Source organism: Erythrolamprus reginae, chromosome 2 (assembly GCF_031021105.1).
Source record: "Erythrolamprus reginae isolate rEryReg1 chromosome 2, rEryReg1.hap1, whole genome shotgun sequence".
Taxonomy (NCBI): Eukaryota; Metazoa; Chordata; class Lepidosauria; order Squamata; family Dipsadidae; genus Erythrolamprus; species Erythrolamprus reginae.
In genome coordinates, this window is record NC_091951.1 from 339,471,194 (window position 1) to 339,499,159 (window position 27,966).

Consider the following 27,966-nt stretch of genomic DNA (forward strand, 5'->3'; position numbering starts at 1 on the left):
TGAAAAATCAACAGATGATCCAAAGTACAGACTTATTATTATTATTATTATTATTATTATTATTATTATTATTATTATTATTATTATTAAATTAGATTTGTATGCTGCCCCTCTCCGGAGACTCGGAGCGGCTTTTCCGAGTCCTGTTATGTTTATACAAACTACTATCCTATACATGTTTGACAAATAAATAAATAAAATAAATTTTAAAAAGGTGAATTTAATACTCTATATTTAACAGCTCAGTAGTTTATGATTTCTTCATTGATCCCTTTGAAGGATTTAGCTGGATTTCAGAGTGGCATTTTCCAGAGCCTGCAAAAGTATTTATTTACTTACTTACTTACTTACTTACTTACTTACTTACTTACTTACTTACTTACTTACTTACTTACTTACTTACTTACTTACTTATTGTTAGAGTTGAAAGGGACCATGAAGGCCATCGAGTTCAACCCCCTGCCCAAGCAGGAACCCTATAGTACACCAGTCATTTTGTGGGTGTCGGTCTTGAAAACATGTCAGTACAAAGGTAAGACCAAATCTTGGTATTGTAAATAATGAAAATAATGCTAGGTAGAGGTAACCCAAGTTGAAATGGCTCCACATTGCAGTAACAAACCTATGTTTATTGGCTATTGTCATCCTCTTAATTATCTTCATTTTGACTCATTAAATCCTTTTGCATAATTGCATTAAAAAGGCTTCAGAGTTGCAGCCAATGGCCCTTCTGCACCATTTGTAACCATTTGAATTGAAGATTCCTGATCTAAAGCAATAAACACACATATTTTGAAGCTATTTGTGTTCTGTGGATATTTAAAAAAAAAAAAGATTTGTTGTTACTAACTCATAAGACGAAATAGAGAAATTGGTAACTCGAGGGGCTACAGTTTATAGATTTGGAATGAACTCATATATGTGTGTTCATTTATTATTGTATTGTATTTCCTTCTGAAAAATGTTCAACAAATCTGGATGGCTTAGGATCAGCTCAAACTTTATCCAATATCATGATGATCATAATTTATTATTACTGGCATATAGCTCCTTTCTACAATAAAGCACTCTAGGCAGTTTCCAAAAAAGAGGAACAAGTCAAACAACTAACCATTATAATTATAATCAAAGCAAGTAATTAATACATCAGATGTGGCTAAGGAACAATACACTTTTGAGTAAGGCTAAGGAACAATACACTTTAAATCAGTTTAAAAGTAGAATTAATGATAGGAAAAATAAGAAAACCCCATTGAGGAGACCTTGGTTTGGCAAAGGGACTTCTTTGATAATCAGATCATAGAATCATAAAAAGTGGAAAAGTCATTAGAATATTAGACATTAGTCCAACACCCAATGCTCAGTACAATAATACATGTATCTGTTGTGGTTAGCTCTGGCCCAGCTCCTGCCCCAAGGACTGTGGATGTGGGGGAGACATCCACATGCTGCAGGCCTGTTTTGCCCCTGGTGGAATCTGATGATGAAGGCTTCTCTGATGAAGAAGACATGAGTGACAGGGAGGAGGAGAGTGTGGCAGACAGCTCAGAAGGAGATCAATTATCTAGCTCCTCCTTGGATACAGAACAAGAGTTTATGATACAGCCATGCATGCGGAGAGCGATGCATAGAAAGCAACAACTGAGAGATTATTATCAAAGAAAATGAGGCCACCCATGGTTGGGTGGGGCTGTGGTAATTAGTGAGGCTGGTATAAATAGCAGCCTGTGGGTTTGGCCATTGTGGAGAATTATCTGATCGTTGTGTTTCGTGCCTGCTTTGCTGACTTTGACCTTTTGTGTGCTGATTTTCCCCCGCTTTGAAACTAAACCAGAGCAAAGTGTGTTTCACTTTGTGAAAGAAGAAGGACTGTGAATTTCCTCACAGCTGCAAGCTAAGTATCACAGAACTGATAAGGGACTTGTACAAATTACCAGTTTGTTTGGAGACGAGTGCTCTTTGCTATACAAAGAGAGGGCTTAGTTTAAGTGAATTTTCATTATAAAGAACATTGTTTTGAATTTTCAAATGTGTGTGTGTCTGAAATTTGTATCTGTGAATTTTCGGGAGGAGTCTACCAGAGAGCCCGACAGAACATGTATCATAAGTGATATCACTGTTTGAAGTCTTCAGGGAAAGACAACTATCACATTTGGCTGCTGCTTCTATTGGCTGAAGAATTCTACAGGTCTATCCTTCAAACCGTGCAGAATGCAGCCATGCGAGTGATCATGGGTCTTCCCAGATACACCCATGTTCCTCTAACGCTCTGCAGACTGCATTGGTTGCCGATTGGTGTCTGGTGATGACCTATAAAGCCCTACATGACATCGGACCAGATTACTTACAGGACCTCCTTCTGCTGTATGAATCCTAGCGACCAGTCCAACAGAGTTGGGCTTCTCCGTGTCCTGTAGGCCAGGCAATGTTGTCTGGCGGGGCCTGGGGAAGAGCCTTCTCTGTGGCGGCCCCAGCCCTCTGGAATCAGCTCCCTCTAGAGATTCGCATTGTCCCCACCCTCCTTGCCTTTCGTAAGAGTCTCAAGACTCATTTATGTCGCCAGGCATGGGGCAATTAGTTCAAGCCCCTCCACCTCTGTTTAATAAATGAAATGTGTGGTTGTGAATGAATTGGCTGATTGATTTTACTGTATTGGGTTTTTAGTTTTAGATTTGTTGCTGTATTGTTGCTGTGTTGCTGTATTTTTAGATTTGTTGCTGTATTGTTTTCATTGTATCCTGTGAGCCATCCCAAGTCTTCGGAGAAGGGTGGCATAAAAATCTAAAAACTACTACTACTACTACTACGACCACTGATGATTATGATGATGACAATAATAATAATAATAATAATAATAATAATAATAATAATAATAATGATGATGATGATCCTGAATTTCTTTCCTTGGTCCTCCCTGTTCTTTTTCTCTCGCGAAGTATAAAATTAGTCCTTTCATTCTCCCATCTTCTACATTCCATCTAAACTCAAAGGACATTTTCCATCACTTGGTGGTCTTTAAAACAGAGGGATTCAATATTCTACGACTGTGATAGCGAACCTATGGCACACGTGCCACAGGTGGCACATTGAGTCATATTGCAGACTTTGCTATGTTTCAGTGCCAGCTAATTTTTCTCCTTGAGAAAGGCCGTTTCGCCCTCTGAAATGTCCCTGAAGCCCCAGAGGCAAAAAAATTCCCCAAACAGACAAACCGGAAGTTTGGAAAAACGCACTTCTAGTTTACCGTTGTGCTGTTTTTGACACTCTGGAGGGTTCATGGAAGCTTCCTGAAGCCCCAGAGTGCAAAAAACATCACAATTGGCAAACCAAAAGTACGTTTTACAAATTTCCAGTTTGCCCGTTGTGCTGTTTTTGGCACTCCGGAGCTTCAGGAAGGTTCCCCGAACCCTCCAGTTTGCCATCACTGTTCTATGGGCTGAGAAACCCTCTTGAATTTTGAGTGATGTGCTAGTAACTACCCTCTCTAAAGCAATCAGCAAAATTTTTGGAGCTTGGACAAATAAAAAATCCCAGCATTTGTTCTGCCGGCGTGTTTCAACCGCCCGTAATTACAGGGTAATTAGTCCAGGAAGACACACACCACACGATAAAAGGAAAACCCAAAAGTTTTTATAAACAGAAAAACAGAAACAGCTCCCTTTTTAAATGTCAAAGGGATTTTCTGGTACACACAAGGCACAGGTTAAATGCAATCCAATTGCTCACCCAATAACTGGGAAATTGAGTCCAATTCTAAAGTCCAGAGAGTCCACACACAATCTTGAACAGCACAAAAACCACAATCTTAACGAAACAATGAATCAGTTAAACTGCCATGAGGCTAAAACACCAGGCTGCACTTTTATCTGTAGCACTAATTACAGCAGCCCCACCCAACCACAGGTGGCCTTATTTTCTCTTATAATAATCCTTCAGTTGTTGTCTCCTATGCATCACTCTACGTATGCGTGGATGTGTCATTAATTCTTGTTCATAATCCAGGGATGATACAGATGATTGATCTCTTCCTGGGCTGTCTGCCAAACTCCCCTCTTCCCTGTCACTCACGCTTCCTTGGTCAGAGGAGGCTTCGTCGGCAGATTCCATCAGGAGCAAAACAGGCCTGTAGCATGTGGATGTTTCCCCCACATCAACCTGCACAATCCTTGGGGCAGGAGCTGGGCCAGAGCTAACCACAACAGCATTCAAAAACATAAACCATAATTTCTAGATTATAGCATTGGGATCTAGGTTTGCAATCACCTGCAAGGATTAAATAAGAATGGTTACAGGAAAAAGAACCCCTGTCAGGATCTGCTTCTGTTTAGTATTGATTTACTGATTAATTCAGTTTGTATAGATGCTCATCTTGATTTTATGACTCTGTAGGAGTCATAGAAGTTAAAACATAACACACAGCAATAAACAAAATACAATATGAAAAGATGTAAAAAAGAGAGACCTATTAAGATCATCTTTAAAAACCATATTAAAAACTATAAAATGTAATCAGGAGCTCAGTTATAAAACATTCAACAACATTCAACACTGCTGTTTGATCAGGGTATATTATTCAGACAGACTCTCAAGTCTGGTGGCCAAGTTACATCTTCAGAGTTTTATGATAAGTCATGAAGTAAAGTCCACTTTAATCTCTGGAGGATTATTCCATATCAAGGTATCCCATCTCTCAAATAAGAAAAAGGGAAATGCATTTAATAATAATCAAAGAGTTGGAAGGGACCTTGGAGGTCTTCTAGTCGAACCCCTTTCTTGGGCAGGAGAACCTACACTACTTCAGACAAATGGTTATCCAACATCTTCTTAAAAACTTCCAGTGTTGGAGCATTCACAACTTCTGGAGGCCTTTTGAGAGACAATGACTTGCACAAAGACAATAAGTAAAATCTAACTCAGTGTTTCCCAACCTTGGCAACTTGAAGATATTTGGACTTCAACTCCCAGAATTCTGGGAGTTGAAGTCCAGATATCTTCAAGTTGCCAAGGTTGGCAAACACTGATCTAACTTGAGACATCCTTCCTAGTGATATGATTGAGAAGTTAGAAATCAGTCACGTGTCTCCAGTGGGAGGTTCCTACGCAACCAGTAGGAGCCTGGTGATGATGTAATCACCAGGAGACCTCACCTACAAAAAGATATTGACAAAATTGAACGGGTCCAAAGACTGGCTACAAGAATGGTGGAAGGTCTTAAGCATAAAACGTATCAGGAAAGACTTCATGAACTTAATCTGTATAGTCTGGAGGACAGAAGTAAAAGGGGGGACATGATTGAAACATTTAAATATGTTAAAGGGTTAAATAAGGTCCAGGAGGGAAGTGTTTTTAATAGGAAAGTGAACACAAGAACAAGGGGACACAATCTGAAGTTAATTGGGGGAAAGATCAAAAGCAACGTGAGAAAATATTATTTTACTGAAAGAGTAGTAGATCCTTGGAACAAACTTCCAGCAGACATGGTTGGTAAATCCACAGTAACTGAATTTAAACATGCCTGGGATAAACATATATCCATCCTAAGATAAAATACAGAAAATAGTATAAGGGCAGACTAGATGGACCATGAGGTCTTTTTCTGCCGTCAGTCTTCTATGTTTCTATGTAATTTTAATCGATTTTTTTCTGGGGTTAGGTGGCTTCTCCGCATCGTAAAAAAAGCCCTCCTACCTGCCCTCGTGTTAATACCAACCTTTATTCTTCATCCAAAGCACAGTTAAGAAGCTAAGAAGTGTTTCGGCTTGTAATGTCCTTCTGAGCATGTGCGGTGGGACACGTGTGTGTATGCACGGATGTGCACAAGTAGCAAAATGTAACTGGAATCCTCCCCTTCATGTCTCAATCTGCAAGCATTTTACTGCTGTATCAGGCTGGGGACCTTGGATAAATTATCATCATTTTCACAGTGTTGTTGTTGTTTTTTTTAACTTAATCGAGCTCTGATTCATTTGACCAATTTGCATTTGATAACTTGGTCAAGTACCAAGCTTGTCACAGCGTCTTCCTTCTTATCAGGAGAACGTCATAGGAATAATTAATGGCTGTCAAAGAAATGCCACATGTTTCAAGGCTAAATAATTGCTGGTGAGCAGCAATGACGTTCTTGGCTGGCTTTCAAGTTTTTGTTTAATTAAAACTTTTATTTCTTTTCTGTGAGCTTAAAGAAGTGGTGAGGAAAAAGAAGGCTCTGTGGATGAATACCAGGACAGCCAGAAATATATAGAAAAGTCCCAAGGAAGGGTCCACATTCTTTTTCTCCATTTCTCCACAGAACTGTTATGATCAGTTTTTATTATTCAGTTTTTATTTCCATTGAAGTCAATGGAAGAAAGGGAACTTCCAGAGTTGCCACAGAAAAATATCCATCCAAGATAACCTGGGCGTTTGCCCAGGTTCACCTGGTGCACCAGTTGTGGCCCTACCTGGACCGTGAGTCACTGCTCACAGTCACTCATGCCCTCATCACCTCGAGGTTCGACTACTGTAACGCTCTCTACATGGGGCTACCTTTGAAAAGTGTTCGGAAACTTCAGATCGTGCAGAATGCAGCTGCGAGAGCAATCATGGGCTTCCCACCAACACTCCACAGTCTGCATTGGTTGCCGATCAGTTTCCTGTCACAATTCAAAGTGTTGGTTATAACCTATAAAGCCCTTCATGGCATCGGACCAGAATACCTTTGGGATCGCCTTCTGCCGCACGAATCCCAGCGACCAGTTAGGTCCCACAGAGCTGGCCTTCTCTGGGTCCCGTCGATTACACAATGTTGTCTGGCAAGACCCAAGGGAAGAGCCTTCTCTGTGGCGGCCCCGACCCTCTGGCGGCCCCAGCTCCCCCGGGAGATTAGGATTGCCCCCACCCTCCTTGCCTTTTGTAAACTCCTTAAAACCCACTTCTGCTTTCAGGCATGGGGGAATTGAGACATCTCCTCTGGCCTATATAGTCTATGCATGGTATGTTTGTGTGTATGTCTTGCTTTTAAATAAGGGACTTTTTAGATATTTTAATTATTAGATTTGTTATTGTATATTGTTTTTACTATTGCTGTGAGCTGCCCCGAGAGGGGCGGCATACAAATCTAATAATAAAAAAATAATAATAATAATAATAATAATAATAACAGAGGCACAGAGAGGACCTATGTGTGGTAACAGATGGGGGAGCCCATTTAGGGAAGGACTACCCATCACTGGTGCTACTGGTGTGGTCCTGGCACATGCTGGCATGAACATTGGCATGAGATTTGGTTTCCTGTGCATGCGCAGAAGCCAAATGTCATGTTAGGATGCTCTCATGCATGAGATTTCACCAATTTTCAGCAAATTCTTTGCTTCCGCAGGAACAAAAAACCCACTGAAAATCGGTGAAATCTCTCTCGCGCTGATGCACAAACCCACCCACCGGTCAGCTGGAGTTACACGTGCAGCTCCATTTTTCCAACCGGGACCTCTGCACCTGACCTTTCCAGCTGCAGGGGACAAGGGGGGACATGATCGAAACATTTAAATATGTTAAAGGGTTAAATAAGGTTCAGGAGGGAAATGTTTTAATAGGAAAGTGAACACAAGAACAAAGGGGCACAGTTTGTTTGTTTGTTTGTTTGTTTGTTTATTTGTTTATTTGTTTATTTGTTTATTTGTTTATTTGTTTATTTGTTTATTTGTTTATTTGTTTATTTGTTTATTTGTTTATTTGTTTATTTGTTTATTTGTTTATTTGTTTATTCGTTTATTCGTTTATTCGTTCATTCGTTCATTCGTTCATTCGTTCATTCATTCATTCATTCATTCATTCATTCATTTATACAAGCCTGAGATAAACATATATCCATCCTAAGATAAAATAAAGGAAATAGTATAAAGGCAGACTAGATGGACCATCAGGTGTTTTTCTGCCGTCAATCTTCTATGTTTCTATGACTGATACCCATTCACTATTGCCTTCTTAAAAAGGCAAGTTTCCAAATTCAGGCCTGTCTGACTGAGGACCTGCAGTTTGATGTCAGGCCCAAGCCAAGAATGATATAGAACATGGATGTCAAACTCAAGGCCCTTGGGCCACATTCGGCCTGTGGTGTGCTTAGATCTGGCCCACAGGGCCGTCCTGGAAATAGGGAAGGACCGGCCCATAGTACTTCTTCCCACAGTGCCTCTTCTCTGGCCACCACAGGGACCTTTGACATGAGTGATGTCAAGCTAGCCATGCCCACCTTGGTCACACCTATCCCAGCCCCCCAAAGTCAAACACAACCCTGAAGTGCCCCTCAAGGAAATCAAGTTTGACACTCCTGATATAGAACAATCCAGCTAAAGTTTAGTTATTTCCTCACATCAAGGGTGGGTTCTGGATCCTTTTGCTGCTGGTTCTTTCAGGGTCGTGCCCGCAGTGTGTACTCATAGTAATCAAAAAATAGCTTCTACTCATGCACAGAAGCAAAATCCAAGATGGCGGCACCTATAGAGACACCAACAGAACCGGCTCCAGGACATCATTGCCGATTTAATAACAGTTCTAAAGAACCAGTTAGAACCAATAGGAACCCATCCCTGCCTCACACCATATAGACAGAATCTTGCTAGACTACTCTAACTATCAACTCCAATTCTTAAGAAGGGCCTATTTCAGAGCCAGATTTATGTTGTTCGATTCCATGGCCAAATATGGGTGCTTCCATTACTTGCCATTTATTGAGAGGATGTGTATATGTTGTGCCATAGCCATCAATGATATTATTCATGTTTCACTGACAATTACATGCCCCCCTTAGGTTTTTTTAGATAGTTAACTGTTCTGCCGGGCTCTCTGATAGGAGCCTCCCGAAAATTCAAGGGTACAAATTTCAGACACACACACGTTTGAAAATTCAAAACAATGTTCTTTATCACAAAATTCAAAATAAACTAAGCACTCTTTTTGTATTGCAAAGAGCAATCTTCCCAAAACAACCGGGTAATCTGTACAATTTCCCTTAAACAGTCATTAAGTACTTAGCTAGCAGCTGTGAAGAAACTTCACACCCCTTCTTCTTCCAATGAAATGAGACACATACACACACATTGCTCTGCTTTGTTTTCCATGGCGTGAAAAAGTACAGAAAACACAGGATTCCTGATGAACTCTGATCAGATATTCTTCTACAATGGCCAAACCCACATGCTGCTATTTATAACAGCAACCCTAATTACTGGAGCCCCACCCAAACACAGGTGGCCTCCCTTATTTCCTGTAATATGTTCTTACTTGGTCTCTTCTACGCATAATTCTGCGCTTACGTGGGTCCAAAACTTCTTCATCCAAATCAATGGAAGATAAGGAAGATTGACTGCCTTGGCTGTGTGCCAAGCCCTCCTCTGCCGAGTCACTCCCACCTTCTTCTTCGTCCGAGGAAACTAAACTCTGAACTGACTCTGTCGGCAATAACACAGGCCTGTGACATGTTGAATTTTCCCCTGCATCCACCTCCCCATTCCCTGGGGTAGGAGCTGGTCCAGAGCCAACCACAACAGTTAACATCCCTGTTTAAAAGAATGCTGTATTGATAAAAGACAGATAAAGATAAAATAAAATAAAATAAAAAACATAAAATAATATAAATAAAATAAAAAGCAGTCATGAGGCTTGAATGCAATATTTTTCTGAATTAGCCTACAATATCTATTGCAGGCTAATTCAGCTCACTGCCAGGACTTTGATCCTCAAATCTGACTCAACCTTCAGTAAAAGGAAAACCCAAACTGTTGGGGGAAATATGCTCCCTTTGTAAACCACTTAGAGAGATTAGATTAGATTTATTGGATTTATATGCCGCCCCTCTCCGCAGACTCGGGGCGGCTCACAACAATGGCAAAAACAGTACATAGTAACAAATCTAATATTTAACAATCTAAATTACAGTTTTAAGTTAGAAAGTCCATAAAAGCAACCCCAATATATATAAAAAAACAAGCACACAATCAATCATAGACCAAAACTACATGGGCAAGGAGGAGATGTTTCAATTCCCCCATGCCTAACAGCAGAGGTGGGTTTTAAGGAGTTTACGAAAGGAAAGGAGGGTGGGGGCAATCCTAATCTCTGGGGGGAGCTGGTTCCAGAGGGACGGAGCCACCACAGAGAAGGCTCTTCCCCTGGGTCCCGCCAGACAACATTGTTCAGTCGATGGGACCTGGAGAAGGCCAACTCTGTGGGACCTAACCGGTCGCTGGGATTCGTGCGGCAGAAGGTGGTCCTGGAGATATTCTGGTCCGGTGCCATGAAGGGTTTTATAGGTCATAACCAACACTTTGAATTGTGACCGGAAACTTATCGGCAACCAATGCAGACTGCGGAATGTTGGAGTAACATGGGCATACTTAGAGAAGCCCATGATTGCTCTCGCAGCTGCATTCTGCACGATCTGGAGTTTCTAAACATTCTTCAAAGGTAGCCCCATGTGGAGAGCATTACAGTAGTCGAGCCTTGAGGTGATGAGGGTTGTAAAGCATTGTGAAGTAGTATATAAGTCTAAGTGCTACTTCTAATATTTTCATTCCCTGAACATATGCTCTAATGCTGAGCATTTTTCAAAATCATTTTCTTAATCCAGTGTTTCTCAAATAGTGGGGCACCGCCCCCCCCCGAGGGGCATGGAGCAATGCCGGGGGGGGGGGGGTGCGTGACCCCAGGTAATGTGCTTTTTTGCTGCAGGGAGTAGGGGTTTTTTGCATTGAACAATAGCACACAACACAGAGTAGGAGATATATAACATACCTTAAAACACACCATGAAAAAATATTTAACAAGGATGAAAAGAAAGGAGGAGAGAGATGGAAATAATAAGACGAGCATAAGTCTCCTGAAAACTAAGATGAGGAAATATGGCGAAGCGTACTTGGCTTCACTGTGATTACGATGGGAGGTGAGGAAAAACCGGTATGTTTACTGTGTCTAAAAATGTTGGCAGTGGATAGCATGAAGCCAAATAAATTAAGGAGTCACTTAAACACATTACACCCCAATCACGCTGATAAGACACTTGAGTTTTTTCAGAGAAAATGTGCTGAATATTGCAAACAATATCCGGAACCGCCTTCTACCGCACAAATCCCAGCGGCCAATAAGGTCCCACAGAGTTGGACTTCTCCGGGTCCCATTGACCAAACAATGTCATTTGGCGGGCCCCAGGGGAAGAGCCTTCTCTGTGGCGGCCCCAGCCCTCTGGAATCAAATCCCCCCGGAGATTAGAACGGTCCCCACCTTCCTTGTCTTTCGCAAGTTATTCAAGATCCACTTATATCACCAGGCATGGGGGAATTAAGACATCTCCCCCAGGCTTTCTTATATTTTATGTTTGGTATGTACCGTATTTTTTGCTCCATAAGACGCAGTTTTTTTCCTCCCAAAGTAGGATGAAAAATCAGCCCCGTCTTATGGAGCGAAGATGCAGGCAGGGAGGGGGGGGGAGGCTGCGAACTCGGAAGCGCCATCCCGCCGGCTGGCTGGCTAGCTGCTGCCTGGCCCCCTCCCTCCCGGAGGAGGGTCTCCCTCCGCACCACCAGCGGCGCTCCCCCCGCCAGCCAGCCAGCCAAACCCCGCGCCCGCCGGAACCGGCTCCTCGCTCTCCCCCCGCTGCCCGCCGCATTTGCAGGAGGTGGGGAGGGTCGGGCGGCCCGCCAAGGCCAGGAGGGACGCCGCTGCCCCCCCTTCCCTCTCTCCACCCGCCGCTGCGCCTCCTTGACGCCGAGAGGAAATGCCGGCAAAGGCTTTTCTCAGCAGAGGCCGGCGAAGGCGATATTCAATGTCGGGGGCGCATGGACGGTTGCGCGCGCTCCCTATCTCCCTGCTAGCCCACTCGGAATATTCAAAATAAGAAAAGCCTTTGCCGTTGAAGGTTTTTCTTATTTTGAATATTCCGAGTGGGCTAGCAGGGAGATAGGGAGCGCGTGCAACCGCCCGTGCGCCCCCGACATTGAATATCACCTTTGCCGCCGGCCCCGCCTCTCCTACAACCCCCTTGCTGAGAGCTCTCGGCAAAGGTGAGGCGGGCAGGGCGTGCGCGCGTCACCGCTGAGAAGAACGGAGAGAGAATGAGAGTGAGTGAGAGCAACAGACAGCAAGATAGTGAGAAAGAGAGAGTGAGAGAAAGGGGGGGGAGAGAGAGAAAGAGAGAGGGGGAGAGAGAGAAAGAGAGAGGGGGAGAGAGAGAAAGAGAGGGAGAGGGAGAAAGAGAGTGGGAGAGGGGGAGAGATAGCAAGAGAGGGAGAGAGAGAAAGAGAGAGGAAAAGGGGGGAGAGAAAGAGAGAGGGAGAGGGGGAGAGATAGCAAGAGAGGGAGAGAGAGAAAGAGAGAGGGAAAGGGGAAGAGAGGGGGGAGAGAAAGAGAGAGGGAGAGAGAGAGGAGATAAAGGAAGAGGAGAGAGAGAAAGGAAGAGAAAGAAAGAAAGAGGGATAGAAAGAGAGAGAGAGTGAGAGATGCTCAGTGAGCCTTTCTTTGAAGTTGCCTTTCTTTCTTTCTTTCTTTCTTTCTTTCTTTCTTTTTCTCTCTTGCTCTCTTGCTCTTTCATTCTTTTTTCTTTCTCTTGCTTTCTTTCTTTCTCTTTCTTTCTCTCCTTCCTTCCCTCCTTCCATTTCTTTCATTCCACCTCTCTATTTTTATTTCTCTTTCATTTTCTTTCTTTCTCTCTTTCTTGCTTTCTTTCTTGCTCTTTTTCTTTCTTTTACCTTCCCTTCCTCTATTTCTTCTTTTCTTTCCCCTTCCTACCTTCTTCCCTCCCTCCCTCCCTTCAGTCCTTCCTCTCTTACTCTCCCCTTTCATAAGTTTCCTTGCTTCCTTCCTTCCTTCCTTTCCTCCCTCCATTTCTTGCTTTCCTTTTCCTTCCTCCCTTCTTTCCTCCCTCACTCCCTTCTTTCACTCCTTCCTCTCTTCCTCTCCCCTTTTTGGCTCAAAATATTTTTTTTCTATTTTCCTCCTCTAAAATCTAGGTGCGTCTTATCAGCAGGTGCGTCTTATAGAGCGAAAAATACGGTATGTGCTGTATGGTTTTTAAATTGTTGGGGGGGGGGTTATATAATTTTATTATTAGATTTGTTCCATTGTCATACTGTTTTTTATTATTGTTGTGAGCCGCCCCGAGTCATCGGAGAGGGGCGGCATACAAATCTAATAAATTGAATTGAATTGAAAACAATAGTCCTAGCAGAGAGGTGAGTGTGTGCGTGAAATGTTTACTTCTTCTTGGGGGGGGGGGCGTAACAGAAAAAAATTGAGAAACACTGTCTTAATCTATGTTTATGAGCATTGCCAGATGTCAAAATTCATCTATGGGATTTTACCAGAGGAATACTAAAACAACAGGATGGTAGTTTAGTTCCATGATGGTTTGGAACCAGTGGATCAGCATGTGTACTTAAGCAGTAGTAAATATCGGGGGTAGCCTAAACACTCAGCAGTCAAGATGCTGCAGAACTTTAATTCTCCACAACTCCAGGCAGCACATGAGTGGGGAAGGAAGCAGGGAGCTAACTCAGAGGCATGTGGAAAGTCATATGTTGCTCACCATTCAACTAGCTTATCATGAGAAAAACTTCAGGGCAGACAAATTAGACCTCAGCTGATCAGCAGTCATGCTGAGAATATTTTATTCCTGAGATCTACTAATCAGTCCAAATCTTCTCAGATGTTTAGATATATTTTTCTGGCTGTATTGCTAACTGGCAGGTATTTCAGCTGCTATGTCTGTCTATCTATGTATCTATGTATCTATCTATCTATCTATCTATCTATCTATCTATCTATCTATCTATCTATCTATATCTATCTATCATCTATCTATCTATCTATCTATCTCTATCTATCATCTATCTATCTATCTATCTATCTATCTATTTATCTATCTATCTATCTATCTAATCTATCTATCATTCTATAACAATCATCTATCTATCTATCTATCTATCTATCTATCTACCTATCTACCTATCTACCTATCTACCTATCATCTATCTATCTATCATCTCTATCTATCATCTATCTATCTATCTATCTATCTATCTATTTATCTATCATCTATCTATCTATCTATCTATCTATCTATCTATCATTCTATCTATCTATCATTCTATAACTATCTATCTATCTATCTATCTATCTATCTATCTATCTATCTATCTATCATTCTATAACTATCATCTATCTATCTATCTATCTATCTATCATTCTATAACTATCATCTATCTATCTATCTATCTATCTATCTATCTATCTATCTATCTATCTATCTATCTATCTATTTATCAAATTTGTATGCTGCCCCTCTCTGTAGACTCGGGGCAGCTGACAACAGTAATAAAACAATATAAACAAATCTAATATTTAAGTTAATTTAAAAAGAAACCCCAATTTGAGAAACCAATCATACATACAGACATACCATACATAATTTTTTTTATAAGCCTAGGGGGAAAGGAATATCTCAATTCCCCCATGCCTGACGACAGAGGTGGGTTTTAAGGAGCTTACGAAAGGCAAGGAGGGTGAGGGCAACTCTGATATCAGGGGGGAGTTGGTTCCAGAGGGCCGGGGCTGCCACAGAGAAGGCTCTTCCCCTGGGTCCCGCCAAACGGCATTGTTTAGTCGACGGGACCCGGAGAAGGCCAACTCTGTGGGACCTAACTGGTCGCTGGGATTCGTGCGGCAGAAGGCGGTCCCGGAGGTATTCTGGTCCGATGCCATGAAGGGCTTTATAGGTCATAACCAACACTTTGAACTGTGACCGGAAACCGATTGGCAACCAATGCAGACTGCGGAGTGTTGGTGTGACATGAGCATAGTTAGGAAAGCCCATGATAGCTCTCGCAGCTGCATTCTGCACATTTAATTTGCATCTTTATTTTTTTATTGTTTTAAAATGCTTTTAGTGTTTTGATTGTAATGTTTTTGAAATGTAAGCTGCCCAGGGTCACTGATTGAGATGGGTGGCTGTGCAAATTAATTAATTAAATTCTAAGAATCCACAGAGTTGTTGCTTGCTATTATTTGTAATTTGTGCTCAGCTTTCCTAATATTAAATATTAAAGACACAAACTTTTCTAAACATATATTTTTTTGGCTGATCATATTTTTTGTTTCAAAGTATTTGTTTTTCCTTATCAGCTGTTGCATGGTAAATGATAGGCTCTGATACATTCCATGCAATGGTGGAAACCCATGCTATGATGTATGTATGTATGTATGTATGTATGTATGTATGTATGTATCTATCTATCTATCTATCTATCTATCTATCTATCTATCTATCTATTTATTGGATTTGTATGCCGCCCCTCTCCGTGGACTCGGGGCGGCTAACAAAAGTGATAAAAACAGCATGTAGCAATCCAATAATAAAACAACTAAAAAACTCTTATTATAAAAAGCAGATATACATACAGACATATCATGCATAAAGTGTAGAGGCCCAGGGTGAAAGAATATCTCAGTTCCCCCATGCCTGACGGCAGAGGTGGGTTTTAAGGAGCTTACGAAAGGTGAGGAGGGTGGGGGCAATTCTGATCTCTGGGGGAGTTGGTTCTAGAGGGCCGGGGCCGCCACAGAGAAGGCTCTTCCCCTGGGTCCCGCCAAACGGGAATTCAACCAAAAAACAAAATCAAGGAAGTGATATCTTGAAATGTACATGTTTCCACCTCCAATATCCAACGAACATGCATCTCAGATGGAAGGACATTGATGCCATTACTTAACATCGATGATGTTATCTGGCGATAAAACAACTCCAAAACAACAACCTAACTCAGACAACACTAGGGCTCCACACCTAACATATAATTAATTACCTGATCCAAATAGATGTGGCAGCTGCCTCATGGATGTGTAAGAACAGGAGGAAATATGAGTTACACAAAGCAGGTATTCCAGATAATATCTTATCTAATTAATGAGTAGCCTACTTAGGAAATTGCAGTCTTTCCATCAATTACGTGATCCCAAGACACAGTATCTCATGACTTAAATATGCATGTTGTAGATATACCATGTTTTTCAGAGTATAAGACACACTGGAGTATAAAACATACCTTACTTTTGGGGGAGGAAAACAAGGAAAAAGGCCTCTGTCTCCCAGCAATTTGACAAACAGCAAACAGCACAGATGATATACACCGTTTGCTGTGTATTTCTGTGCCTGACCCATAGAAATAGCAAAGAATTGGAAAAATGTACATTAAGGCAGTATATATATGTGTGTGCGAGTGTGTGTGTGATTCAACACAAAAAACATGTAACCCTTACCTGGTACAGAGCCGAACGGATTGGATACTGTAGCCTAGAGGCTAATTCTCGCCGAAATAGATCTATCCTAGTCTCCCTTAATTTTCAAATTCAGCAAAAACATGTAACATGTATGTATGCATGCATGTATGCATGTATGTATGTATGCATGCATGTATGTATGCATATACGCACACAACCTCGAAACAACCTCAAAATAGATTTATACTAGTCTCCCTTCATTTTAATTCAGCAAAATATGTTACACACACACATATATTTTTTTAAAATTAAGGGAGACTAGGATAGCACAATTTCGGCCTTATTCTGGCCTCATCAGCTAGACATACCCTTACTGGGATTTGATCCTGTGGCCTCTGCCAGAGAGTTAACCTCTAGGCCACAGGATCTGATCCCTTCAGCTTTGTACCAGGGAGGGGCAATATCTTTTTTCTGTTGGATCACCGTGGTATATTGAAGGAGCATCACAGTTCCTTTTTGCCCCTAGGCCAAATCCAGGGCCATTTCAAGGCAGTTAATTTATTCATAGCCAACAAACTATATTCTGTATGTATCACATGTTTTTGGTGAATTTTTAAAATTAAGGGAGACTAGGATAGCATTATTTTGTTCTGGCCTCATCAGCTAGCTATACCCTTACTGGGATTTGATCCTGTGGCTTCTGCCTTGTATGGCAGAGAATTAACCTCTAGGCGCATCCGACAGAATGCGCAGAAGCAAAAAAAATAGGCAAATCACTGAAATCTCGCTTGCGTGAGCGTCCTCACGTGAGATTTTGATTGCTGCACATGCTCAGAAGCCAAATCTCGTGCGGGGGCATATCAGGAACACACAGCTGTGCACGCATCCTGGAATTTCCTACCAGGACGCAGCACCCAAGCACCCCGGCGGCTGCCCACCACTATATACACACACAAAGATACAAAGATGCACACATGCACACACATACACACATACAATATAATCCTTATTTAATTTTTATTATGATTTTATAATTTTCTTATGAACATGAAATTCATACATACACCGCACCCAACGAGTTGTCCTCAACGGTTCCAAATCCACATGGAAGAAAGTAGGCAGCGGGGTACCACAGGGTTCTGTCCTGGGCCCTGTGCTCTTCAACATTTTCATCAATGATCTGGACGAGGGAATAGAAGGGCAACTGATCAAATTTGCAGACGACACCAAGCTGGCGGGGGTAGCCAACACCCTTGAAGACAGGAATTACAGAAAGACCTGGACAGACTAACACAGTGGGCCCACACCAACAAAATGATGTTCAACATCGACAAGAGCAAAGTCCTTCACCTAGGTAAAAGAAACCCTGGACACACATACAGCCTGGGAGAAACCTCTCTCAGCAGTAGCAATGGCGAAAGAGATCTCGGAGTCTTGGTGGATAATCAACTAAACATGAGCCAACAATGTGCAGCAGCAGCCAAAAAAGCCAATACAATCCTAAGCTGCATCAACAGGGAGATACACTCCAAGACCAGGGAAGTCTTAATACCACTCAACTACGCCCTGGTCAGACCACACCTGGAGTACTGTGTTTAGTTCTGGTCACCACACTTCAAAAAAGACATTGAAACTCTGGAGGAGGTGCAGAAAAGAGCAACCAAAATGATCAGGGGTCTAGAAACCAAGACTGAGAGACTGCGGGAACTGGGCATGGATAGCCTAGAGAAAAGGAGGGCCAGAGCGGACATGATAGCAGTCTACAGGTATACGAGGGGTTGCCACAGAGAGGAGGGGATCACTTTATTCTCCAGGGCACCAGAGGGCCGGACAAGGGACAACGGCTGGAAGCTGACCAAGGAGAGATTCAACCTGGAAATAAGGAAGAGCTTCCTGACGGTAAGAACAATCAACCAGTACAACAACCTACCAGCGGACGTTGTGAACTCCAATACTCTGGACATTTTAAAGAGGAAATTGGACTGCCATTTGGCTAGGATGCCATAAGGTTCCTGCTTAGGCAGGGGGTTGGACTTGATGACCCACATGGTCCCTTCCAACTCTAACAATAAATAAATAAAAATAAACATGCAAACACACACATACACACACATATGTATATACATACAGACATAACCCTTCAGTGTGCTGATCTATGTGTGTACAATATTCATATTTAAGAAAGTGTGTATATATATTTGGATGTTCATAACTGTGAATGTTAAATGTCTAACAAAATCATTATCAGAACCCTGTGTGGTAATGTTCTCATCCATGCTGTCTCTTCTCCACAGTTGTCTCGAATACCACCCTATTTAGCAACTTGAAAAAAGAAAATTGGGTACCATGAGGAAAATTATGTGATTAGAGGTAGGCTCATGAGATTAGAAGCATCACACGGAAAGATTTGAAGAAATTGCAATACGACTTTTGATTACAAACATAATTACTCACTGTATTTAGAGTAGGAATAGAATTTGAAACATTTTCTTTAAAAAGCCCTGGAGTTTTTGCTTTCATTTCACACACAATTAGACTCGTCAACTTTTCAGCTTTGCCAATCATGACAGCAGAAGCTATGTAATCTTTTTAATGTCTGTTCCTGCCCTTCTACTCTTCCTCCTCTAGAGTGGGAATGGGACTTTTTGCCTCCGCCAGTTGGATGAAGCTCTTTCCTCCGCAGCAGCTGATCGGCCGCTGCCTTCACTCCCTCGCCCAAAGGCCCCTAGCTCTTGGCCCCAGCCCTTTGGCCACAAAAATCCAAATTCAGCCACAGCCTTTTGGCCACATGGGACACTTCGCCACCATCCAATCAGAACGGTTGTTACAAAATGCTACTTTTGGAAGGAAAGAATGGGACAGTTTGCTCTTTCATACACAAACACACACATTGAATGATAGAGAGGGAAGGGACCTCGGTGGCCATCTAGTATGACCCCTCTTCTCAGTCAAGAGACTTACAGAATGATAGAGAGAGAAGGGACCTCGGTGGCCATCTAGTCTGACCCTCTTCTCATTCAGGAGACTTACAGAATGATAGAGAGGAAAGGGAACTCAGTGGCCATCTAGTCTGACCCATTTTCTCATTCAGGAGACTTACAGAATGATAGAGAGGAAAGGGAACTCAGTGGCCATCTAGTCTGACCCCCTTCTCATTCAGGATATTTACAGAATGATAGAGAGGAAAGGGAACTCAGTGGCCATCTAGTCTGACCCACTTTCTCATTCAGGAGATTTACAGAATGATAGAGAGGAAAGGTAACTCAGTGGCCATCTAGTCTGACCCCCTTCTCATTCAGGAGATTTACAGAATGATAGAGAGGAAAGGGTTAGGGTTAGGTTTAGGGTTAGGGTCTAGAGTTGTGTGTTTCCATCTTGGCAACTTTTAAGGCATGCGGATTTCAACTCTCAGAATTCCTCAAGCAACCATTCTGGGAGTTGGAAGTCTAACACACCTTAAGGTTGTCAAGGTTGAGACACATTATTCTAGATGTGATACTCAATGATAGGGTGTAACCATTAGAAATAGCAGCTTCTACTACTGTATTAGCAGCTTATAGCAGCTTATACTTACCAACAGTGGTGGGGCTCATTAATAAGAACAATGAGTCTGCTTATAGAAGGGAAGTACAAGGGCTGAAATTGTGGTATAAAGACTATAATCTTACACTTAACACCAAAAAACCCCATAAAGAACTTATAATTGAGTTCAGGAGGAAGAGAGATGTACTGTACATTTGCCAATGTACATAAATGGCGAAGAGGTGGAGAGCAAAATTGGAACAAAATTGACAGCAAGTGGATTGCAAGATCTCAGTCTGCAATCCTTCAGACTCATATATACCAGTGGCAATAGACTTTGAAACCCTGCCCTGCCTTTCCTGTATTGACAAATCAAATAAGGACGTTTAAATCTGATTTACTTCCCCAAGATATATAAGGAGTGGCCCAAACAGAAATTACTTTTTAAAGGACATTGATTTTTTTTTCTTTTTTTAAATTAAGTTGCATGTGTCAATTATTTGCATTTTTGGAATCACAGCTCTTTATGCTTAAAATAGATAAAGGTGTTTTATTTATTTATTTATTTTTATTTATTTATTCATTTGTCCAATACACAAATACATAAGAAGAAAAATAGACATGTAGTAATATATGTAAGGATAAAGTGAACTTAGAGGAGAGGATATATGAAAGAAAGAAAATATATATGATAAGTGAGAGAAAGGAAAGACAATTGGACAGGGGACGAAAGGCACACCAGTGCACTTATGTACGCCCCTTACTGGCCTCTTAGGAACCTGGAGAGGTCAATCGTGGAGAGTCTAAGGGAGAAATTTTGGGGGTTAGGGGTTGATACAATTGAGTCCGGCAATGAGTTCCACGCTTCGATAACTCGATTGTTGAAATCATATTTTTACAGTCAAGTTTGGAGCGGTTCGTATTAAGTTTGAATCTGTGGCGTGCTCTTGTGTTGTTGCGGTTGAAGCTGAAGTAGTCATTGACCGGTAGGACGTTGCAGCATATGATCTTGTGGGCAATACTCAAATCATGTTTTAGGCGCCATAGTTCTAGGCTTTCTAGGCCCAGGATTGTTAGTCTATTTTCGTAGGATATTCTGTTTCGAGTGGAGGAGTGAAGGGCTCTTTAGAACAGGGATTTTATGGGCTATGCTGGTTGAATAATTCTGAGAGTTGAAGTTCACAAATCTTAAAGTGGCTAAGGTTGGAGATTCCTATTTCAGAACGTAACATAATAGTTTGTTCTGATTAGTGCCTGGAAGGAACATTCCAACAAACTGATTAAGTACAGTTTTCAACCAATTTACATTGTTTATTTCAAATATTTTTTAAAAAAAAGATATAACAAGAATGAAAACACCTAATAAGTGCGCTTGGAAATGGACTGGGCTGTGAATATGACAGCTGCTGAACCAATCACTTGTTTTTTTTCTTTTCAAACATAATTGCATGCAGAAACTCCATTGGTTGGAAGGCTTCGTGACAACCACCTACTTAGTGAAACCATTAGTAGCAATGATTGAAATCCTGCTCCTCCAGTAGCTGCTATTACTCAAAGCAATCTAATGATTACTGACAATTCTTAGATGGTTCCGATACAGGATGCCAGAGACAAAAATACTTCCCAGATCGAAGCATGCCTTTTGCAAAGCAATAATTTTAGTACCTTCATATTAGGTATTCATTCGTTCTGTTTCTAGAGCTGCCCATTTCACATAAATGAGTCTAGGTGGCTCGCACACTTAAAACAATGCAATAATTTTAGATAAATTACTAAAAGGAAAACCATTAAAAATGCCAATTAAAACTTAATTTGCAGGAGTGTAATTTGCTTTTACTAGTTTTTACTAGATAGATTATATATACAGTACATCGTGTGTGTGTGTGTGTGTGTGTATGTATGTATACATAAATCCCAGTAAGGGTGAGGCCAGAACAAGGCCGAAATGGTGCCATCCTAGTCTCCCTTAATTTTAAAAATTCAGCAAAAAAATATGTGATACATATATATATATGGATGGAGGGATAAGATAGATAGATAGATAGATAGATAGATAGATAGATAGATAGATAGATAGATAGATAGATAGATAGATGATAGACAGACAGACAGACAGACAGACAGACACAAGGGGGCACAATCTGAGGTTAGTTGGGGGAAAGATCAGAAGCAACGTGAGAAAATATTATTTTACTGAAAGAGGAGCAGATGCTTGGAACAAACTTCCAGCAGACCTGGTTAGTAAATCCACAGTAATTGAATTTAAACATGCCTGGGATAAATATCTATCTATCCTAAGATAAAATACAGGAAATCGTATAAGGGCAGACTAGATGGATCAGGAGGTCTTTTTCTGTGGTCAATCTTCTATGTTTCTATATTTATTTTATTTATTTAATTAATTAATTTGATTTGTATGCTGCCCCTCTCCGAGGACTTGGGCAGCTCACAGCATATAGAGAAAAACAAGAATAATAGCAATCCAATTAAAACATTAAAAAGCAGTCTTTAAAATTCTAATTAAAATATCATTAATATCATTCATTCAACAATCAAATTAAAGTCTTAACTAAAATCTAAAAGTCAAACTAAAATCTAACTAAACTATATATACAAGCCCTTTCAATAACCCAACCTGTTGAAATGACAGGTAAAAGAAATGGAGGGAGGAAGCGAGCAAATTACGTCTCTTTTACTAGATGACGTCGGACCGCTCGCAACCTCAGGTCCAGAGTCCCGAATCTCCGAACACGTGTATTTCGTTGCGCGTGTGAATTCAGCGCACTGTCAAAATTCTTCTCATTCAGCGGTCCAAGAAGCCTCTTCGGAGCGCTGGAGGGCGTCCCGCCGAGCAATTGAGGGCGGGCGCCGGGGAGGAGCCGCCCGAGCTCCGAAGCGAATGGAAAAGATCCGGCAGGAACTCCGCGCCCGGGAGAAGAAGTTTGGAGAAGAGAGCGGCCGAAGAAGGTCGCGGGGAGTCCCGTCGGCGAACGGAGTGCGCCAGGTAAGAGCCGGGAAAGCGCCTTAATCTTGCGAGGCCGAACTCGGGTGAAGTAGAAAAGCAGGCGGGTCGGAATTGGCCTTCCCACTCGCGTCCGCGTCTTTTTTCCCCATTGGGGAGGCGAGCGTATCCCAGACTAAGTCCCAAAGCTCCGGATGATGCGTTTTCCCGCGGGTTGCTATCCATTCCGACGCGCTTTTTCTTCCTCCTCTCCAGCCACAACAACCCGGTAAGGTAGGCTTAGGCTCAGAGAGAAGGCGAAAGCCTGAATGGGAATGGGGGAATCTCCAAGGATCCAAAATCCAAAATTTTGGATCCCTTCCAAAATTGCCTCCTTGCTGGGATTCGCCGGGAAACCGCGGTTCTTGGTTTAAATTAGATTATTATTAGAGTTTGCAAGGGACCTTGTAGGTCATCTAGCCCAACCCCCGGTTGGTTGTGGGAAACGGAGACGGGAAGCAAGTTTGGCAGTCAAAGCTGGAGATAGGAGCAGTTAGGTGGGGGTACCAGATCTCTTTTGGGGAAGTGGCGAGTGCCAGAAGGCAGTTACAATTTGTAGGGAAAATGTACACTGCTCAAAAAAATAAAGGAAACACTTAAACAACACAATATAACTCCAAGTAAATCAAAGTTCTCTGAAATCAAACTGTCCATTTAGGAAGCAACACTGATTGGCAATCGATTTCACATGCTATTGTGCACATTCAACTTTGTACAGAACAAAGTATTCCATGAGAATATTTCAGTCATTCAGATCTAGGTTGTGTATTTGAGTTTTCCCTTTATTTTTTTGAGCAGTATATTTTTCTTCCTGGGTTTAATCTGGAAAGAAAGCTACTCAATGCTCCATTGCAGCTATAGGCTGAGGTTGTGGATGTATAAATGTGTATTTATTTATTTGCTCCATTGCAGCTATAGGCTGACATTGTGGATGTATGTGAGTGTGTATTTATTGGCTCCATTGCAGCTATAGGTTGATGTTTGTGGATGTATGTGAGTGTGTATTTATTTATTTGCTCCATTACAGCTATAGGCTGATGTTTGTGGATGTATGAGTGTGTATTTATTTATTTGTGGGTGTTAAAGGTTTCCTGCTTTCTTCTCCACCCTGAAGGAGTTTTCCCAAAGGACTTCTGGGAAAGTAGATCTCTGTTTTTATCCTGGGGTTATCCATCTTCTTTAGACTGAAACCTTGTAGCCCCACTAACCAGAAGTCCAGAACCACTGGACACTGTGCAAATGATTTCATAAAATGTAGATAACCTAATGGATATAGAATGAGGATCTCATCCAAGATCCTCATCCGATCTTGGATGAGGTAGATCAGTGACGGCGAACCTATGATACGTGTGCCACAGATAGCAGATGGAGTCATATACGAGGGCACATGAGGTGTTGGCCTATGTCACTGCCAGCGGATTTTCGACCTTCTTTTCTCCCCAGGCTTCAGGGAAGCCTCCTGAAGCCTGTGGAGGGCAGAAAACAGGCCAACAGGCCAACCAGAAGTTCGCTTCAGAACTTCCAATTGGCTCATTTGGCCATTTTTTTGCCCTCCTCAGGTTTCAGGAGTCTGGAGGCTTCAGCGAGGCCTGTGTCCAGGTGAAAAGGGGGACATGGGGTGTTATGCGCATGTACAGGGGACAGCACTGGGGTTGTGTGCATGCATGCGCTAGCGTGTGCACACCCACCCTTTTGGCACACTAGCCAAAAAAGATTCTCCATCACTGAGGTAAATCAGTGTGTGTGTGCACACCCACCGTTTTGGCACGCGAGCCAAAAAAGGTTCGCCCTCACTGAGGTAAATCAGTGTGTGTGCACACCCACCCATTTGGCAAACGAGCCAAAAAAGGTTCGCCCTCACTGAGGTAACTCAGTGTGTGCGCACACCCACCATTTTGGCACACGAGCCAAAAAAGGTTTGCCATCACTGAGGTAAATCAGTGTGTGCGCACACCCACCATTTTGGCACACGAGCCAAAAAAGATTCGCCATCACTGACATAAATCAGTGTGTGCGCACACCCACCGTTTTGGCACACGAGCCAAAAAAGATTCTCCATCACTGAGGTAAATCAGTGCGCGCGCACACACACCCTTTTGGCACATGAGCCAAAAAAGGTTCGCCATCACTCAGGTAAATCAGTGTGTGCGCACACCCATCCTTTTGGCACACTAACCAAAAAAGATTCTCCATCACTGAGGTAAATCAGTGTGTGTGCACACCCACCGTTTTGGCACACGGGCCAAAAAAGATTCACCATCACTGAGGTAAATCATTGGCTAAGTCATGAAAGACAGTGTCTTGTTTTCCTATCCTAAAAGCTGGGAACTTACAACGTGGTGCCCTCCAGGTACACTGAGACTGAAACTCCAAAATTTCCAGAATTGGGCCAAGCTTATTTTAATTTCTGGAAAATGTTCTCTTAGGAGATCTGAAGAGCACCAGGCCAAGAAAGACTAGGTTAGATGATTAGCTTAGGACTAAGATAACGCAGCCTTCACTCGCAATAATTTCCTAAACAGTGTTAATTACTGCCTCAAGCACTTTCAAGGTAGGACTAAATAAATATGTTTTGTTGATGTCCTGAGATTGCCTCTCACCACTAAAAGTTCCTGGGATAAACCTGGACTCAGATTTAATTCAAATAGAGTAATATGACCTGATAGCTCCCCCCCCCCAAAGAAGCTTGCTATATTCAGAAATGTACAAGCCCCTAAACATCTCAGTTGCCCTACAGACACAGGAGTATTGAAGATGTAGACTGGATATCTAGATCCAGTCTTCTCCCATCTTAGCTCAGCAATATGCCACCATCTTGATACAAATCTATATGGAATGCTACCCTGATTTTCCTTTTGTGGTGTAGAAAAAGCATGTTATAGCAATGGCAATAGCATTTAGACGTATATACCACTTCACAGCGCACCCTCAAAGGGGTTTACAGAGAGTAAGCATATTTCCCCCAACAATCTGGGTCCTCATTTAACCGACCTTGGAATGATGGAAGGCTGAGTCAATCTTGAGGCTACTGAGATTTGATCTACTAAACTGCTGGCAGCTGGTGATCAACAGAAGTAGCTTGCAGTACTGCACTCTAACCACTGCACCAGTGAGGTTGTTGTTGTGGTTGGCTCTGGCCCAGCTTCTGCCTCAAGGAATGTGGAGGTGGATGCAGGGGAAACATCAACATGTCATAGACCTGTTTTATTGCCGACAGAGGCAGGTAGTGCAGTTTCCTCGGACGAAGAAGAAGGTGGGAGTGATTTGGAAGAGGGGGGATTGGCACACAGCACAGGAAGCCAATCTCCATTATCTTTGGTCGATTCGGATGCAGAAGTCTTGGACCCACGCAGGCGCAGAGTTATGCGTAGAAGAAACCAATTGAGGACATATTACAGGAGATAAGAGAGGCCACCTGTGTTTGGGTGTAATTAGAGCTGCTGATACAAATAGCAGCGTGTTGGTTTGGCCGTTGCAGAAGATTATCTGATCGCAGTTCTTCAGGACCATGCCTTGCTGTTTTCCGGACTTTGTTAAAGGGTTAAATAAGGTTCAGGAGGGAAGTGTTTTTAATAGAAAAGTGAACACAAGAACAAGGGGGCCCAATCTGAGATTAGTTGGGGGAATGATTAGAAGCAACATGAGAAATATTATTTTACTGAAAGAGAAGTAGATGCTTGGAACAAACGTCTAGCAGATGTGGTTGGTAAATCCACAGTAACTGAATTTAAACATGCCTGGGATAAACATGTATCCATCCTAAGATAGGAAATAGTATAAGGGCAGACTAGATGGACCATGAGGTCTTTTTCTGTCGTCAATCTTTTAGGTTTCTATATTTCTATCCCCTCTTCTTTGTGGCAGCCTCCCAAATACTGGAATACTTCTCTCCTATCACCCTAGCCATTCTTCATATATTTTAGTCTCCAGGCCTTTGTTCATCTTAATTGCTCTTCTCTGAACTTTTGAAGTCTTCCAAAGTGCAAATCTTGCCATCTTATAAGTGTGCCCATCCAGTTTGCTCTCGCTCATCCTCTTCTTCTCAATCCTTCCACCGTTACCTGCATTAGAGCCTTGTTTTTGTTTTACTGGCATCCTGAAATATATTAACCATAACTACCATATTTTGGGGAGTATAAGACACACCCTTTTCCTCTCTAAACGAGGCTGATAATTTGGGTACGTCTTATACGCTGAATGTAGCTTTTTTTCCCTAGCCCTAACTAGCTGCTAACAATGTTCCCAGTTCTTACGGCTTGCAAGCTCTTTCATTGTTACTCTCTGCAAAGAATGTTTTCCAAGCCCTAAGTCTTGGCAGGGTTTTTTCCCCATTGCTCTACTTGCTCCAAATGTTTCTTTCCAGGTACTAATGATGTTCCCAGCTCTTACTGGCTTGCAAGCTCTTTCATTGTTACTCTCTTCGAATAAAGTTTTTTTAAAGCCCTAACCACGGATAAAATAATGTGCTGAAGCTGACCAGATTAAGAATGCTAGCCAGATGAAAACTGGTAAGCAGATTCTTTTCCCTATTTTCCTCCTCCAAAACTAAGCTGTGTCTTATACTGTACTCTGAAAAATACAGTATATGCAAAATGATGGCTCAGGTGGGAGACCATAAATGAAAGACACTTTTACACAGTTACTGGATGTATCCATGTAGAAACATAGAAACACAGAAGACTGACGGCAGAAAAAGACCTCATGGTCCATCTAGTCTGCCCTTATACTATTTCCTGTATTTTATCTTACAATGGATATATGTTTATCCCAGGCATGTTTAAATTCAGTTACTGTGGATTTACCAACCACGTCTGCTGGAAGTTTGTTCCAAGGATCTACTACTCTTTCAGTAAAATAATATTTTCTCATGTTGCCTTTGATCTTTCCCCTCAACAGCACTGATGAAGTGCTCAGTCTTCCATATTTCTAGATAGCAGGTTCTTCAAAGGAACAATACAAACTCACAAAAGTGTTGCTGGGTGGCATTCCGCCAGCATTTGCTTCCCTGAGGCACTGTTTTAAATATATATCTGTATTATGGAAACCTCTCCCTTGGACCAAAGTCCACTGCCTATTACTAGTAGGGCAAGGGGAATGTGTTTCCTGGGACATTGCTTTTAACTCGTTCGTTATGGGTTTTATAATGTTCCTGGATTAAAAACTAGGGCTGTGTAGTTCTTCTCCTACTTTACCTCATGGAT

At 42.0% G+C, this 27,966-nt stretch overlaps 1 protein-coding gene across 2 annotated transcripts in view; it reads left to right on the forward strand.

Moving 5' to 3' along the window:
- The first annotated feature begins 22,716 nt into the window (after positions 1 to 22,716).
- Positions 22,717 to 27,966, forward strand: part of CCDC68 (coiled-coil domain containing 68) — a 65,305-nt gene continuing 60,055 nt past the window's right edge. The window contains exon 1 of one of the 2 annotated variants that reach the window (XM_070743547.1): positions 22,717 to 22,768. The gene's annotated coding sequence lies outside the window, so the exon portion shown is untranslated. Of the gene's footprint in view, positions 22,769 to 22,966; positions 22,995 to 27,966 lie in introns of those variants that run through there. The other variant, XM_070743546.1, reaches the window with a different exon arrangement.